This window comes from Saccostrea cucullata, unplaced genomic scaffold, assembly GCF_032062105.1.
Source record: "Saccostrea cucullata isolate Sc308-1 unplaced genomic scaffold, CSIRO_AGI_Scuc_v1 ctg4114, whole genome shotgun sequence".
In the NCBI taxonomy this organism is placed as follows: Eukaryota; Metazoa; Mollusca; class Bivalvia; order Ostreida; family Ostreidae; genus Saccostrea; species Saccostrea cuccullata.
In genome coordinates this window covers 8,248-24,877 of record NW_026939776.1, presented here as the reverse complement: position 1 = coordinate 24,877, position 16,630 = coordinate 8,248, and the positions used below count along the sequence as shown (strand labels likewise).

The 16,630-nt window shown below is 32.4% G+C and overlaps 2 long non-coding RNA genes across 2 annotated transcripts; both read right to left on the bottom strand.

Moving 5' to 3' along the window:
- Positions 1 to 6,693: 6,693 nt before the first annotated feature.
- Positions 6,694 to 8,140, bottom strand: LOC134253913 (uncharacterized). The gene is made up of 3 exons (XR_009989206.1): positions 7,982 to 8,140; positions 7,305 to 7,376; positions 6,694 to 6,847 (listed from the first exon to the last, which is right to left on the bottom strand). It is a non-coding gene; the product is annotated as an uncharacterized LOC134253913 (long non-coding RNA).
- A 1,370-nt stretch (positions 8,141 to 9,510) lies between these two features.
- Positions 9,511 to 10,369, bottom strand: LOC134253909 (uncharacterized). Its single transcript, XR_009989205.1, has 3 exons — positions 10,355 to 10,369; positions 10,136 to 10,207; positions 9,511 to 9,998 (listed from the first exon to the last, which is right to left on the bottom strand). It is a non-coding gene; the product is annotated as an uncharacterized LOC134253909 (long non-coding RNA).
- Positions 10,370 to 16,630: the final 6,261 nt, after the last annotated feature.

Here is a 16,630-nt window from a genome sequence, read left to right as displayed (position 1 = left end):
CCGTTTTAAATTCGCCCAGAGAAATTTTCGTTTAAGTTATAATACTGGCACCTGATCCCACCTCTGATGTTTCGGAGGTCCTTGTTTGCTCTGCTCTTTTTTTTGTAAATTGTTTAATGGACGTTGAAATTGAATACTGTTCGTTATTTCCATATCCTTCTTTTAACCACCGAACATGTATCTCTGCTAGTGGACAATTTGTCCCCGAGGATACTTGTCATTCGGTACTTATTCATGCATGAGTACACAGAATAACAAAATGATACTGACAGGCGCATCACCCAGTATAAAAAGGCGTCACTCCTTTGAGTCTATAAGGGACACAGACTCAAGGAGTTCATTTGGTGCCCATCGGATAATCCTCATGGATATTAAACATATGTCACATGTACAATCTTCAGATTTCCAGTTTTGGTATAAAACCAAAACATCATATACCAAATTGAAAGAGTGTAAAGTTTCTATCACAGATATATTGGATGATTCTGATCCTTTTCCGATCCAATGTCTTCGGTTTCAAAATGTTCTGTGCGAAACTGTAAAACCTGTGACATTTTGATATCTGGCACTTCTTTCACCAGTAATCTTACTGGACAGAGCTTCTATACCAAAACTGGGGAAAATCTGAACTGCAAATCTTCTAATGTTGTCTATGGAATAGAATGTAATCTGTGTGGACTTATTTATGTCGGTGAAACCAAGGGTTCGCTTAACAAAAGAATACCAGGTCATCGATTTCAAATCAATCATGGTGGTCAGCAGCTTTTATAAAAACATTTAAATTCACCTGATCATTCAATTTAAGCAATGAAAGTTAGAATTCTGGAAACGATTTATCACCACACAAATAGTCCGTCGTTGCGTACACCTTTCCTTAGACAACATGAAGAAGTTTGGATTAGGAAACTAGGGACAGCCTTTCCCTATGCTTGTTATGACAATGTTGATAGTGTTGGAAATCTTTCAAGCCTGCAGTGTAATAAAATAAATGTGATGGGACTTTTTAACAATACTCAAAGACATAAGCGTAGTCATGGACATCGTTCGTACAATAAACCTGCAATACACGACGTCTCTTTTGATTCATTACTACCTTATGTAAATCAACAGTTAGGTCTTCATCATATTCGAACAAACCTTTACTCTGTCCCTTTGAAACTTTTAAATAACCTTCTTGAAAAGGAAAAAGGAACATCCAATTTTAGATTTCTCGTCACCTGAATATAGGCTCGGTTCTGTGATTATGGATATTGCATATCATAGGCTTTTTAAACCCGCACGTTTCACGGAAGAAAATGCAGCTAAAACAATCCGTATTTTCCTTAAACTTTAATATGCCAATAAAGGAATTGACGCGGTTAATATAAGTAATATTCTCAATCACAAAAGGGTCCAGTCTTGTATTCCTCCATATTTCAAGTTAAAGACTACACCTTGTGTTTCTTACAAATATACATCAACCATTGCTTCCAAATTTTTCAATATCAAAAACACTTTACATGGCCTGGATATCGACTATCTGTAAAATAATCCCCCTTCGTGTTCATGTTCTTCTTCGCCCTATAACTAAACTAGTCCTGCTGGACACGTTATTACATGTGTCGTAAAAATAGTTCGTAATGAGGACCTTAGATCACTTATTTAGAAAAGTCCTAAATATAGGGAACCCCATCCTTCAACTGGCGTCGAAATGGATTCTGTTGAAAATTACGCCAGACGATGGGCCAGATATGAAAAAGAAGACATTGAAACCTAGTCAGAATGGATTAAATGTATCAAATCCATGTTAAAGTCACGTATTAATAGATTGAGAGGCAAAATGAAAACCATCTATCCTTTTGTGTTCAATAAAGCTGAAGTGAAAAAAGAAATAGATAGATTATACGATCAGTACGTATTGGTTCCTGTCGACAAAGCAGGTAACAACATTGTCTTCGTTTGTAAGGCTCATTATATAAATTGCATTCTAGAAGATCTTGGATTTAATTCTACAAGTGGTAATCCTACTTATACCCATTCTTCTCTTTCTAAGGAAGAAATTCTTCAAAATCACCTATCAGTTTTGAATACTTTTAATATTCCACAGAGCCAAAATGAATTTGAACTACCTAATATATATTGGATTCCGAAACTTCATAAGAATCCTTACAAACAAAGATACATTGCAGGTTCCAGTAAATGTTCAACCAAGCCTCTTTCGTTACTTCTCACTAAAATATTGACAGTAGTGAAGGAAAAACTTCAAGAGTACTGTACAACTATATATTCAAGAAGTGATGTAAATCAGATGTAGATACTTAAAAATTCTAAAGAGCTTTTAGACAATTTGAAATTACAAGACTTTACAAAAATCAACAGCTTAAAAACTTACGACTTTTCAACTTTATACACAAGAATTCCCCACGACAAATTAAAATCCAGGCTTTTTGATATCATTGACAGCTGCTTCTTCAACAAAAATGGAACTTGTAAATTTACTTACCTCGTCATTGGTCATTTGAAAAATTATTTTGTTAAAACAGATTCTGATTGCACACATAAGTACTCTGAAGTTGACATCAAAAATATGCTTGAGTTTCTGATTGAAAATATCTATGTGGTTTTTGGAGATAAGGTATTCCAACAATCTATTGGAATTCCCATGGGTACAAATTGCGCTCCGTTATTAGCAGACTTATTTTTATATTCATATATAAAGCAGAATTTATGCAAAACCTTATGCGTGAAAAGAAGAAAACACTTGCTGTGGCCTTCAACTCGACATTTAGATATATCGACGACGTATTGTCAATTAATAATGATAATTTCCATTCCTACGTCGACACGATATATCCTGGTGAGCTTGAGATAAAAGATACCACAGAGTCCGACACTTCTGCTTCATGCTTGGTTATATACTTGAAAAAGATACTTATGGTACATGTAGTCTAACAACCAAGCAATATGATAAATGGGATGACTTTAACTTTTCTATTGTCCACTTCCCTTACTTATGCAGCAATGTACCTTCATCACCTGCATACGGAGTATATATATCTCAGTTGATTCGATACGCAAGAGCATGCTCTACGTATGAACAATTTCCTAAACGAGGTACATGTAAATTATTGACAGGCAAGTTGATGAAACAAGAATATCAACGGTCTCGTTTAAAGTCATCATTTCGTAAATTCTATGGTCGATACATTGACATTGTCAGCAAATACAATTTATCATTGAGTCAAATGCTGACTGACGTTTTTCATACTATTTGTTAGTCCATTATTTAAACACTGAATTGATGAAAGTTTTTTCCATTATTTCCCGATTATGACAAGGAGCACACGGCGGGTGTGACCGGTCAGCAGAAGATGCTCACTCCTCCAAGGCACCTGATCCCACTTCTGATAGTTCGGAGGTCTGTGTTTGCTCTGCTCTTATTTTGTTTATTATGTTCCCCAAACGAAGTTGGGGAACATATTGTTTTTACTCTGTTTCTTATTATTATTATTATTATTTTTCTTCTTCCTGGGAAAATTTTGTCCACGAGTGATCTTGTAAACTACACATCCGACTTAGGTGAAACCTTTTTAGGGTTAGTAGGCATGTTATGTAGAGTTGCCAAACAAAGGTCATTTTGCGCGCACGTGCTTGCAAGAGCGCTCACGTGCATTAGGTGAAATTACCAATATAATGGATATTGCCGTAACTTTTCTATCTTTTGATGAAATTTTTTGAAACTCATAATGTAAGGATACATTAGTAGTATAGACAAGAAAGCATGGTCAAAATAGCAAGATTTCACGCGCATGCACGTGCGCTTTGCTCTGATTGGCTGAAACTAAAGTATCAATAACTTTCTTGTTTCTTGTCATAATCCTTTGAAATTTTGAACATAGTCCTACATTATAATGATCTACCGCATGATATATAAGAATTTTCATGAAAGCATGCGCATGAGTGTGTGCTGCAAGCTGATTGGCTGAAACTTTAAATGGCTATATCTCCTTTGTTTTTTGACGAAATTCTTTGAAATTTAAAATATAGTCATGCATTGGGATATCCTACAAAATGATATAGAAAAAAAATCATGAAATCACGCGCATGCACGTGTGCTGCAATTTGATTGGCTGAAACTTTAAATTGCTATTTCTCCTTTGTTTTTTGACGAAATTCTTTGAAATTTAACATATAGTCATGCATTATGATATCCTACGTTATGATATTTAAAAAAAATTATGAAATTACGTGCATGCACGTGTGCTGCAATCTGATTGGCTGAAACTTTAAATGGCTATAGCTCCCTTGTTTTTCAACCAAACAGGATGGGATTTAGAACATGGATAGATGTAAGGGAATCCTACCAGAAGGTATGATCATCATGCACGTGCACGCACGTGCGTGCATTTGAAACGAGTATTTATAAAACTACTCTTGATAGACAAGATGATATGGTCATAACGCACATGCATTCACATGCGCTTGGGTGCAATGCTAAAAATTGAATATAATTGGTATCCTTCTGGAAAAAACGTTGTTAAAGTCAAAAATGCACAGAGTTTGTCCTATTTAATGAAGCTTACAGGGAATATAGGCACCGAAACAGAGTTGGGGAGCGTTTGGGGAACATCTGTAACGGTTCCCGTTACAATTAGCACTAGTTGTTTAATTGACGTTGAGATTGAAAACTGTCCGTTATTTCCATATCCTTCCTTACTTTGAATTCGCTCCGTTTTAAATTCGCTCACTCTCAACGAGGGCAAAAGGGCAAAAAATAAAAGGGGGCAAAAATTTCCATGTATACAATAGACACACGACTTGTTTATGTCAACATACACTATACCTACATGTATGTTAACATGCTTCTTATTTGGGTCACAAAACGACTTATTTATGTCGACATGCAAGCTATATTTTAACATAAAAATTTATTATGTAAACATGCAAGATAATAAATTGCATATCTTGCATGGTGACATAATTCACTCGCATGTTAGCATAAATATTTTGCATTTTGACAAAAATAAGTCTTAATGGGGTGTCTACATAATTATCTTATGGTGATAAAATACCTTGCATGTCTACATCATTATCTTGCATGTTGACACAAATAAGTCTCATGACAACATAATTATCTTGTGTCTTGCATGTATGATGTCAGATCATGACGTTATCAAATAAATCAACCAATCTTTAAACTATGTTTTCCAATAAGAGGGGTAACTAGCATGTCAACATAATTATTCGGAATGTTAACATTTATATAAAAATGTTGCATGTTACCGGTATATAATTTATTTTGCATGTAGGGGGCAGAAATATGCAATTCCATGCTTAAAAACATGATCATAGAAGTTGAGAGGTTAATTATTAAAAGATTGAGATTGATTTTAAAATTTAAAAAAAGGTGATCAGTGAATGTTTAAAGTCTGAAATTGCAAAATGAGATGAAGAAAAAATACAGAAAACAAGGACAGACCCCGTGATTTGTGACGTATATTTAGCAAAAAATACATTTATTTTTGGATTTATCTAATTTGTGCAGCGACGAGTGGACAGGTAACACTCATAAAATAGTTTTACAAACGCTTCAGAGATAAAAGTTTTTGTAAATGGAAAATTTCGTTAAAACTGAAACGATGCTTTATTCATAAACAAAAACACATGATATGATCACGGCATGATAAAAAAGAGCTAAAATTCTATTCTAAAAATTTTCTGAAAGGTATTGAACATTGACATGTACACTAAAACACATGCATAGTTCATTGTCTTATTCACGCAAAACCATTATTATTTTTTAAATAGTTCAATACACAGGCAACTTAGCCACATATGATTCTTATATGAGTATCATATGATTCTCATATGATTGGTTTCATATGAGAATCATAGAAAAAGGGCATCATATGTGAATCATATGAAGCAAATCATATGATTTACATATGATCCACATATGTGAATCATATGAAAATAACTACATATGATTTTCGTATGAATGATTTAAGTGTGTTTGAAGCCATTTACATATGAGAATCATATGAAAATGGCATCATATGTAAATCATATGAAACACTTATGTGTGTTTCAAGCCATTTACATATGAGAATCATATGAAAAGTACATCATATGTAAATCATATGAAACACTTGTGTGTTCTTTTTCAATATTTTTCACATTCTTGTTCACATTTAAAAATCAGATATTTCTGCTTTAGATGAAAATTCATTACATTACAATGATCTATCTTCATTGGTTAAATATTTTAAAATATCTTAAAATGCTTACACAACTTTTTTGATAAAATTATTTTCATCAAGAGAAATAACTTATTTTTCACAGTGTACATTCTAAACAAGAAAATATACTAACAAGTCATTAGCATTTGTCGATATACATGTATTAAACATATTCTAACATGAGTACAAATTATAAGATTTCAGCAAAATGATTTAGTAGTTAAACATGTATAATGTACATGTACAAATGAATAACATAATTAGGTAATGTATAAAAATACCATATGACAGGAAAGTGTCCAAAGCAGCATTGAAATATCAGCAATAACATTTGTCATGTATTCTCTATTGTAAATTTATGAAAATCAAGTTATTGATTATTCCAGCATACAATATGGGAAATCTTTACAGGTCAAATTCAGATAAGATTGTGTACATCCTCCCCATTTCATAATTATACCATATATTTCTTTGCTCTTTTTCCTTCTGAATCTTTCAGTTTTTTCAGTTGTCCTCCCTTTGATCTTCCATGACCATTTTGAAAATCTCTTTGAACTGTACCGTACCAAAAATGAATATCCACCACTTCTCCTTTTCCTGAACAATTTCTTTGCGGCACTGAATGCTCTCTACAAAAATTTCAAAAGTAAAAATAAAATAATTCTTAAATTCTATGAGTTATAAAAGTTACTTAGGTATAATCAGCAAACAAATGTATGCCCAATTCACTGACACAGATATGATACAAGATAAAACTAATGTTAAATATGTTATACTAGGTGTTTTGAGGAATCCTATGATGTAATTTGCTACACAATTACACTATTGAAATATATGCTGCATAGTAAAATCATAAAAAGCATTTTTTTTGTTATTTTGACAATTAAATTTGGAATGTTCAAACAGTATATATTAATTCAGATTGTCAAAAAATTAAGAAGATTCTGATACAGATACATGTATATTATTTTTGGACAAAAAATACTACAGACAAGTAGACAGGCAGAAAAACAGACATTGTGATTCCAAGATATCCCAAACTTTTGGGAAGACTATAACAAAGTTTATTTAACAGTGTGTAGTTACCTTAACTTTGAAGCAAGCCTTGGATCTTGGGATTTGTTCTTTATCTTATGAGAGGCTGACTGTATATTGAACCTGTAAGACAAATACTCACAGTCTCACACAGTAGATATTTTCTAAGAATACATTTAATTAAAACTTAAACTATCAAAATGAGAGAGTACAAGTTTGTAGGTTCTCTATAGTCTTCAATATATCTAACATTTAACCCGAAACTATAGGCACGCACACCATTCACTAGTGTTGGGGGGAAAAAATAATTGTCAGTAAATGAACACATAGATGTAAATATTCAATGGATTAGCTAGCTGATGTTCTTTCAACACACATGCACATGTATTCATACCTTTAAAGTTGGATGTCACTGTTATAAATTTTTAGTGGAAATTCAAAAATCCAATTTATCCCCCCTTTCCCCACAAATTTATTGTATACTTTATAGTTTCATAGCCTTTACAGCCAGCAAAATCTATTCATACTTTGCATATTTTAAGTGCACTGGATTTAAATTATAATGTAGAATAAAATTTCTAGAGTATTGAGTTGAGTTGAATTTTTTTTATGAAGCCATGCAAACAATGTAGAATTATAAAAGAACAAAAAGAAATTATCAAGAAATATTTTGTCATAAAGAGACATTACAGATACTTTGATTTTTTATTTCAAGTATTTATTTTTACCTTCAATATTGTGATGATGCAATCGTCTGTCAAATCAGCTTCAGGATCAATCGCCAGTCTTATCAGCTTCGGGCTCTTTGGACTGAAAAAAAAAACAGCACTGTGACACTGAACTCAAGTTGCCGAATGCATCTATAGGCCATAATAACAAACATTTGTCATTAAGAAGGAATCCGGATTTGATAACGATCTCAACATATATACATAACGACATACAAGGTTTCTACTTTCACTTTCATATCAGTACGTAACAAAACGAAAACAAATTCAAGTTCTAAAATGTAGTGATGCCTTTAGCCTAACATGTAATGTTTACATTCATTCAGAAACAAATTTTATCCAAACTTACTTACAGATCACGAACGTTATTCGTTAGGTTTACGAAATGCATTGATTTAACAATTACATGCATGATGCAAGTGATAAGAGTATATATTCAAAATTTCATCTTGAAAGACATTTTAGGGGTCCATAATAAAGCTTCTAATTTAGCAGTTAGAGTAGAGTTTGGTGCACTTCCCATTATTTTCAGAGTTTATAAATTATTATTTAGATATTATTATAGATTTAAAAAACTTGTTGCAGATCAAGAAAATTCAAACTTACTTTTACAACATGCATATTTAGAGGATGAAAAACTTGCAGGAAGTGGGAAAACATGTTGGCATAACTGTATACAAACTATACTTGTTGAAGTTATTGGTTCAAATGCTAATACATTATCAATAAATGATTTTGAAAATAATTTGAAAAAATATTTTGAGAACATAGTTTTTAAGGATATAATAAATATCAGAGAAAAGGGTAATGGCAAATTATCATTCTACAGCCAGTTAATAAGTCAAGGGAATCTAAACAAACTTGAAATTCAACCATACTTAAATTTTTCCATTTCCAAGAATCTTCGTTCTTTTTTGACTCGATTGAGAATAAGTGCTCACAAATTACAGATAGAGGTTGGCAGATATTGTAACCCAATTATACCAAGAGATGAAAGATTTTGTATTAATTGTAAAAATGTGGTTGAAGATGAACATCATTTTTTATTTGTATGTCCTCTATATAAACAACTAAGAAGTGAATTTTGTACACTTTTTAATAAAACCTGTTTACCCAGATAGCATGAGGACATTGGCCCAACGTTGGCCCAACAATGTCGGTTATGTTGGGCCAATGTTGGCAGTTTTACGTTGGCCCAATGTCTTACTGCTCATTGGCGCGCCGTTGGCCCAACATGTTGGGCCAATGTTGGTACAATACTGTTTGTTCATTTGTCAACGTTGGTACAACGTTATTCGAACATACCAACGCCAACGCAATATTTTTTTAACGTTGGCCCAACGTTGGACCTCAGTTCAAAATATAATCATGACGTTGGTCCGACGTTGGTCCAACGTTGGTACAACGTTTTTGTTGAAATGCCAACGTTGGTACAACGCTATTCCAACGTACCGATGCTAACCAAATATTTTGTAACGTTGGCCCTACATTGGACCTCAGTTCAAAATATAGTTATTACGTTGGTTCAACGTTGATACAAAGCAGCTGATTCTTGAAATATCAATGACACAATTATTCCTCAATACAAATGTCTTACAAAATTAATTAAATTCTGTAATTTTTATTTCCCAGATTATACGACACAATTAATTTCACCATGTTTGGTCAAATACTTTTTTCCTCCTAAAATGTATCACAATATATTCTTTGCCACTTTCACTTTCATTAAAGTATTCCATGGAATGTAACTAAAAGAAGGAAGAGGTAGAAAGTTCAATGTTTCTCAAGTACACTCCTCATCACTATGTCCACTACTAAATATCACTTTGATATAAGAGTCTTCAAGTTCTAACTGTAGAGTTTTGAAAGGTCATATTTGCATCACTTATCACTTTTTCTGTTGTTTATCTGTTCTTAGAATCCATGTTTCCCACACATATAAATCAGTCCCTTCCATATACAGAAATGCCACATCAATAGTCTCAGAGTGAAGAGGGTTTTTCCATCCCGGCAATTCCTGCAAACGTTAAGATTGTCATCAATTAAAATAGTATTTTCAAATGTTCATCATCATCACACATATTTTTAAAGCAATCCTTAAAATTGAATTTCACATTAGTAATTATTAAAAACAAATACAAAATAGTTACTTACATTTCACTGGTTAACATTCTTGCGTTCACTTACAGATCCGGACATATCTGCTCTGTTCAAGCCCGCCAATTCCTATAAAAAGTTAAGGTCGTCATCAATTACAATTGTTTAATCAGCTACCTGGTACCAATAATTTGAAAGCCTACATGCAGGCCATTACAATGTTGTGTATTTCACATTATTAATTATTTCAATAACAAAAACAAAAGCTATACTTACATTGAAAGGATTAAACAGACACATACGCTTTGAACTGCTAAAGTTCGTGGTTAAAAAAATCTGATTTAAAGATGACGGTTTCCTTGGAGACCTATGAGTCACCTGCCGAGCCAGTGAATTTCACCAGTGACCTATTTATTTTGGAGCCCAAAACTTGCAAAACACAGCACTTTAAATTTGATTCAATTATGCTAAATATAGAATCTACCAAGATATAAAATTACTATATGTATTTCACAGACTTAAAAGGATTGTCTCATAATTTCCATTCAATATATAATATAGATCACATGTTTATAATGAGTTGCTTATTACATTACCATCGATTTACAATAGATAAATCTAAATTGATGAATACTTTTCGCAACATTGGGCCAACGTTGGACCAGCATTTCATCTCAAACATTACAGGCTACCTGTACATATACTAGTAATCCCAGTATTCCTACTATTTGACCAACTCCAGTTCAGTCAAGCACGCCCAACACAGAGCAATGCATCATTATATTGTCAACATTTATTAAGCTGGGCCAACGTTGGGCCAACATTGAATAACTAACAATAAGTGGCAATGTTTTGCCACTAACGTGTACTCAGTTAGACCTACATTGGGCCAACTTTTCATATTTAACACACAATGGTCTTAATCCATGTCAACATTTACTCGGTTGGACCTATGTTGGGCCAACATCTTAATGTCCAACACCAAATCGCTATGTTTCTTGTCAACATGTAACTACAATGGGCCAATATTGGGCCAACATCACATGCCCAACACCGTTGGTTTAGCTTTCATGCCAACGTAAATGAACGTTGGACCAACGTTGGGCCAATATCACATGTCCAACACCGTTGGTTTAGCTTTCATGCCAACGTAAATGAACGTTGGACCAACGTTGGGCCTATATCTGTTCCCCAACGCCAACACTCCACCAACCATACAACCAAAAACCAACGTTGGCCCAACGGAGTCATGCTATCTGGGTATCTTATGAAATTCTTAATCCAGCAGATGTTAATTCTACAAGGAATATTTGTAACTTCATACGTGATGCATGTAATATAAGAAAATCTATGTGACTATATATTTTATATTTGTTTACTGTATGTATGACTTGCGCCACATGTGGTTTTTGTCAAATTGAATAAATAAATAAATAAAAATATATCGGTAGAGAGTTCATACGCACCTGTAACAATAATGAAATTATATTTAAACAATATGAATCAAAAGTCTTTAAAATATTATTGTTAGGAGATCACTTGCCTTTTCCAAACACCCAACACGTCTGCTGCAGCAGTGACGTCAAAATTGACGTATATTTTCATCCGATAAAAGACAAAACCGGCCCGGAGAAAAGTACGGAATTATTTTAACTTTACTTAGCCAAACCCAAAAGATTTAAAATGAAAAGCAAATTAATTTATTCTTTATCTATTTTGTCTGGGAAATGCATTCTAACAGAAAAAAAAATTGTGAAAGGTTTTTTTTTTAGAAGGAAAGGGGGGGGGTTACAAAGTAGAACTTTACATATAATTAATTATTAACAAATTCTTTTGAATTAATGTACATTTAAATTCATCTTTTGATATATATAATTGAAATTGCAATTTTACTTCAGTATAACAAGGAAAGATAAGTGAACACTGTTTCATATGATTCTCATATGATCACCGTTTCATATGATTCTCATATGATCACAGTCAAAACATTCGTATCAATTTTACCTGAGTATAACAAGGACAAATTAGTGAACATTGTTTCATATGATTCTCATATGTTCAGTTTCATATGATTCTCATATGATTATTGTCAGAATATTCATATGATTCTCATATGCAGGATATTTCATATGAGAATCATATGTATATTACTTCATATGATTCACATATGTATGATCATATGATTCTCATATGATTGGCCACATATGATTCTCATATGATTGTATATACATATGATTCTCATATGATCAACATATGATCTTCATATGAAAGGCAATGCATATGTGGATCATATGTGGCTAAATTGCCTATGTATGTTGGAAGACAAAAGGACATCAATTCAACATTTCATTAGTAATGATCAAGGTCAATTAATCTGGTTTTAATTTAAATTCTTGTCTGTGCGCCAAGACATTTGTCGATTATTATTTTGCGTTGCTTTATTGTGTACATACTCTAATATATACTCAAATAGGATCTAAAATTTTAAAAAGTCAACAGTAAATCATAAACAAGAGTTAATGCGTAAAATTAGGATAAATATCATACATGTCACTAATTATTTTTTTCTTTTTGCATTTTGTACATTTGCACATTACCTTTTTGCTCATTTACATGTTTGTATGCTTCAATAGCATGCACGTTTAATACATATTACTAGAAAAGCCGGATTTGTTAAATTCCTTGAACGTGATATATTGAACACATTCTAAGTTTATGAATACAATGCAATGCACTATGATTGAGCTTCAGTCCTTGCTGAAGTTAACGTTCACAACATTATTTATTCCCCTAGTGTTGAAACCAGAGGAGCCTATGTATGGAATTCTTCAGAGCCATTTCGTGCGTTTGTGTCACTTGGTTTTCCGTAGCCTTTTTCTTAACGCTTGCAAATATTCAGTTGAAAATTGAATTTGGTATTCGAGTAAAGCTTGATGAGTTATACACCTTGTTTTTATTTCGTTCCGCTTCATTGTTTTTTAAGGATTTACGATCTCCTCATTTGAGCAGTTTTTTTTCCGAATTTTTACTTTTTACTAAACGCTCGCAGATATTGAGCTGATTTTCCATATGTTATTAAACCTTGATGTGTTAAAGACAAAAAGACTAAGTTTTGACTTCGATCTGCATTACTTTTTTCTGAATGATGGTATCTTTAATGGTCTTGTTAACAACTATTGATTTAAAAGTTGCTGGATAGGTTTATAGTGACTGTAGATGAAAATTGATTTATTTAAGATATTTTTAGGGGGGTGGGAGTGGGGAGGTAGGTCACTTTTTCATGTACACAGGATCTTATAAAATGACATATTAAGATAAAGAGGGATTCTGGTAGGTGATATTGATCGTCTCTGACAGATACCTGTCTTGCTCCTGTCTTCTTTAGCAAAAAAAAAATCTCTTGCTAGTTCAATGTAGAGAAAAATATCTATCAAAGGGAATTTATTTAGGAGAAGATATACATAATTCAGGAAATTTTGAACCAAGAAGTTTTATTCTTATAAGAACTACTTATAGTAAGGTTGCGAAAAAAAAAAACAAAACTAAACTCACTACAAGAGAAATTAAAACAAAACAATGATGATTTTTTTTTACCTTGTACAGTATGGGATGTCATTGGACTTTTGATAAAGATTTCATCTGCACAAAAGATGAAATGACCACAAAAAAAGAGAAAAAAATCGATGAACTTTCCTATCTGAATTTTATACTGAATCTGATGATGTTAAATACGGACATACTAATAAGTCAGAAACGTACTGACATTCCCATTTTCTACTGACAAACTTAAAAAATTACTGACCTTTTTACTGCCGGTACTGATAAACTTAGAAAAGTGCTGACAATCTTAGTCGGTGCTGATAAACTTAGACAATTACTGACCCGTTTACTGTCCCTGCTGAAAAACTTAGACAAGTGCTGACATTTACTGATAATTACTGTCCCTATTGTTCTCGTTCTGGCTACTTATAAGGCATTGTCCTAAAGTCAATATTAACCAAGGACGAAATCAGATTGAACTTAATATTTTCATGGAATGAGTTGTAAAAAGGATTTCAATATCTTAAAGCAATATTAAGAAAAAAAAAATATAAAAGCATTGTTTCTTGAAAACCAAAATACATTTCCAATTATTACTTCCAGTGCTTCAAAAAGCTGCATTTGCAGTGTAAGATGTTTTGCTTATTACAGCGATGGTTTCCTCATATGTAAAGGTTCATATAACTTCATTTACGTATAGGAATATTTTTTTACAATTGATAAATTAAAAGCACCTTTGAGTGCAATAGCAATTTGGAGTGCAATATAATGACAATTGAAAGATTAAAGCAATATGAGCTGCAAGTTTGGGATGGAGCAACTTTTTGTTGCAAATTTGTAAGCAACTATATCAATGGCAGAAAAAAAGGAGCATTTATAAACTTCTGTTGTTTTTATTTGTGATGGAATTTGCTCTAATATATGCAAAGTGAAATTAATATTATCATGGTTATTTTTTATTTCTTATATAATGCTATGCATTGGACTGTAAGGAAATATTTTTCTGAAATAATTGTGAATTTTTATTTTGGCATTTTTAAATAAAACGATTAAAATTAAATACAAATAAATCATTATAACACATTTAAACATCATTTTCTTTCCCCAAACTGCAGCTCATATTGCTTTAAGCACTGCTAAAGGCAAATCAATTGATGTCGAACTTCGGGAAATAAATTGTTAAGTTGCGGTGAAACTACATGTATACAAATGAATCTCAGAAAATAGAAAATTTTTCTTTTTCATACACTCTTACATACTGTGTTTTCGTATACTTATTGTAAACAAAATTTAATGTGAAACTTATCTTGTCATTATAATACTATTTGAGTGTAAAATCAAAGCCAACTTGATCTCGCTTTACTGATAGAGATTTTGTCATAGTCTAATTTGACATGCAGTTTCCATGTACTCGTGACACAGAAAAAGTTACTTTTGCATCTTGTGTATATGAAAATTAAAACTTAATAAACGTGATCTGACTTAAATTGGTTGATATTTTTTTAATTCATTACCAATATTTCACTGTCTTATTAAATTGAAAACGAAAAGGTCCCTTTTAATATCGCAGTCATGCGCTTTTATGCATTTATAAACGTACTACATTCACAAACACAACTTTTCGAAAAAATAAACAAATTAACGATATCCGCTGAATTATAAATCATAATATTTTATTCGCATGTAGTAATTGTGCCCAATATTCTGAAAAGAATTGGGAACAAATTGTGTGCTGTGGTTTTTCTCCGTAATTTTACATTATTTCACTACGTTTAGTGTTAATGCACTAAGGTGATACGACGCCTAAATTCTATATAATTTTAACACTCTTCAGGTTATGGAATTTTTCTTAAAGAAAACACAAAACAATTTAAAAGTAAAAAAAAAATATCCGCGCATCGTTGAACTTTTAGGATTTTTGCACTTTAGGTATTTTTTTAAGTTTAACCATGCCACGTTTACAAACACCTGATGAAAGTGAAGTCGCTTTGGCCGAACTCGGTTGCGACCCCATACATACATATGCATTAGTACAATACCCATTCAATTGTAACTAATTCTAATAAAACATATATTAACATTATGTTGATTTTCTTGGAATATTTAAAGGCATATTTCTTTTCAGCGGCCTTAACCTAGCTGGTACTCAGTTGACCTATTGCCTATCTGTTTTTGTCCATTGTAGGGCATCATGCAATGTGCATGGTGAGTCGTGCAATAACAACTGAGCATTTCAGCCTCTTCTCTAAAACCACTCAACAAATAACGGCATTTAGCATATCTCTGTAAAGGGGAACAAAAATTGTGAGTGTCTTTGTCCCTCTCCCTTGGTGCCTGAGGGGTGGGACAAGAACCACTAAAATTAAGTCATTTTTTAAAAACTTGTTTCTTTACTCCTGGACATCAAGCTGTTAAACTGTTGGTATGATTGAAATCAGCATTGAGTCTTCCACATTTGTAAAATTCACAGCCCCAGGGTCAGAGGCTCTAGTGCTATTCCGGAGCGAAAAAAAAAATTATATTTAACATGCATTGCTTTTTGATAATCCTCTTCTCTGTTCCTATGTTTTCAACAGAGTAACCAATTACATAGTTATTATGATCAAAAATGTCTTTTCTAAAATTTTATGGCCCCTGGATATCATGTTCTGATGTTAGGGCGGGATTCTTTTTTATTATATAGTGAAAATGCAATAATTCTTTGTAAATTTTCTCTTATGCTCCTGGGTATTAATTAAACTAAAAATACAAAGTGATGTTGAATGAAAATGTCTCTTCCACAATTGTGAATTTCATGGCCTCAGTAATTAAGTAATGTCTGTAGTGTTTAATTTTTAATTGCGTTGTTTATTCATACAAATATTGATCTATTTTCTCTTTAGAAAATATCACAGCAGAACAAAATACATCCTTAAGGAGGGTCAATCTATAAATGTTTGAGGTTTGAAATTGAATATTAATCCTGCTGCCATGGGAAACAAAAAACTCATTATACGAACGTATGGAATGAAT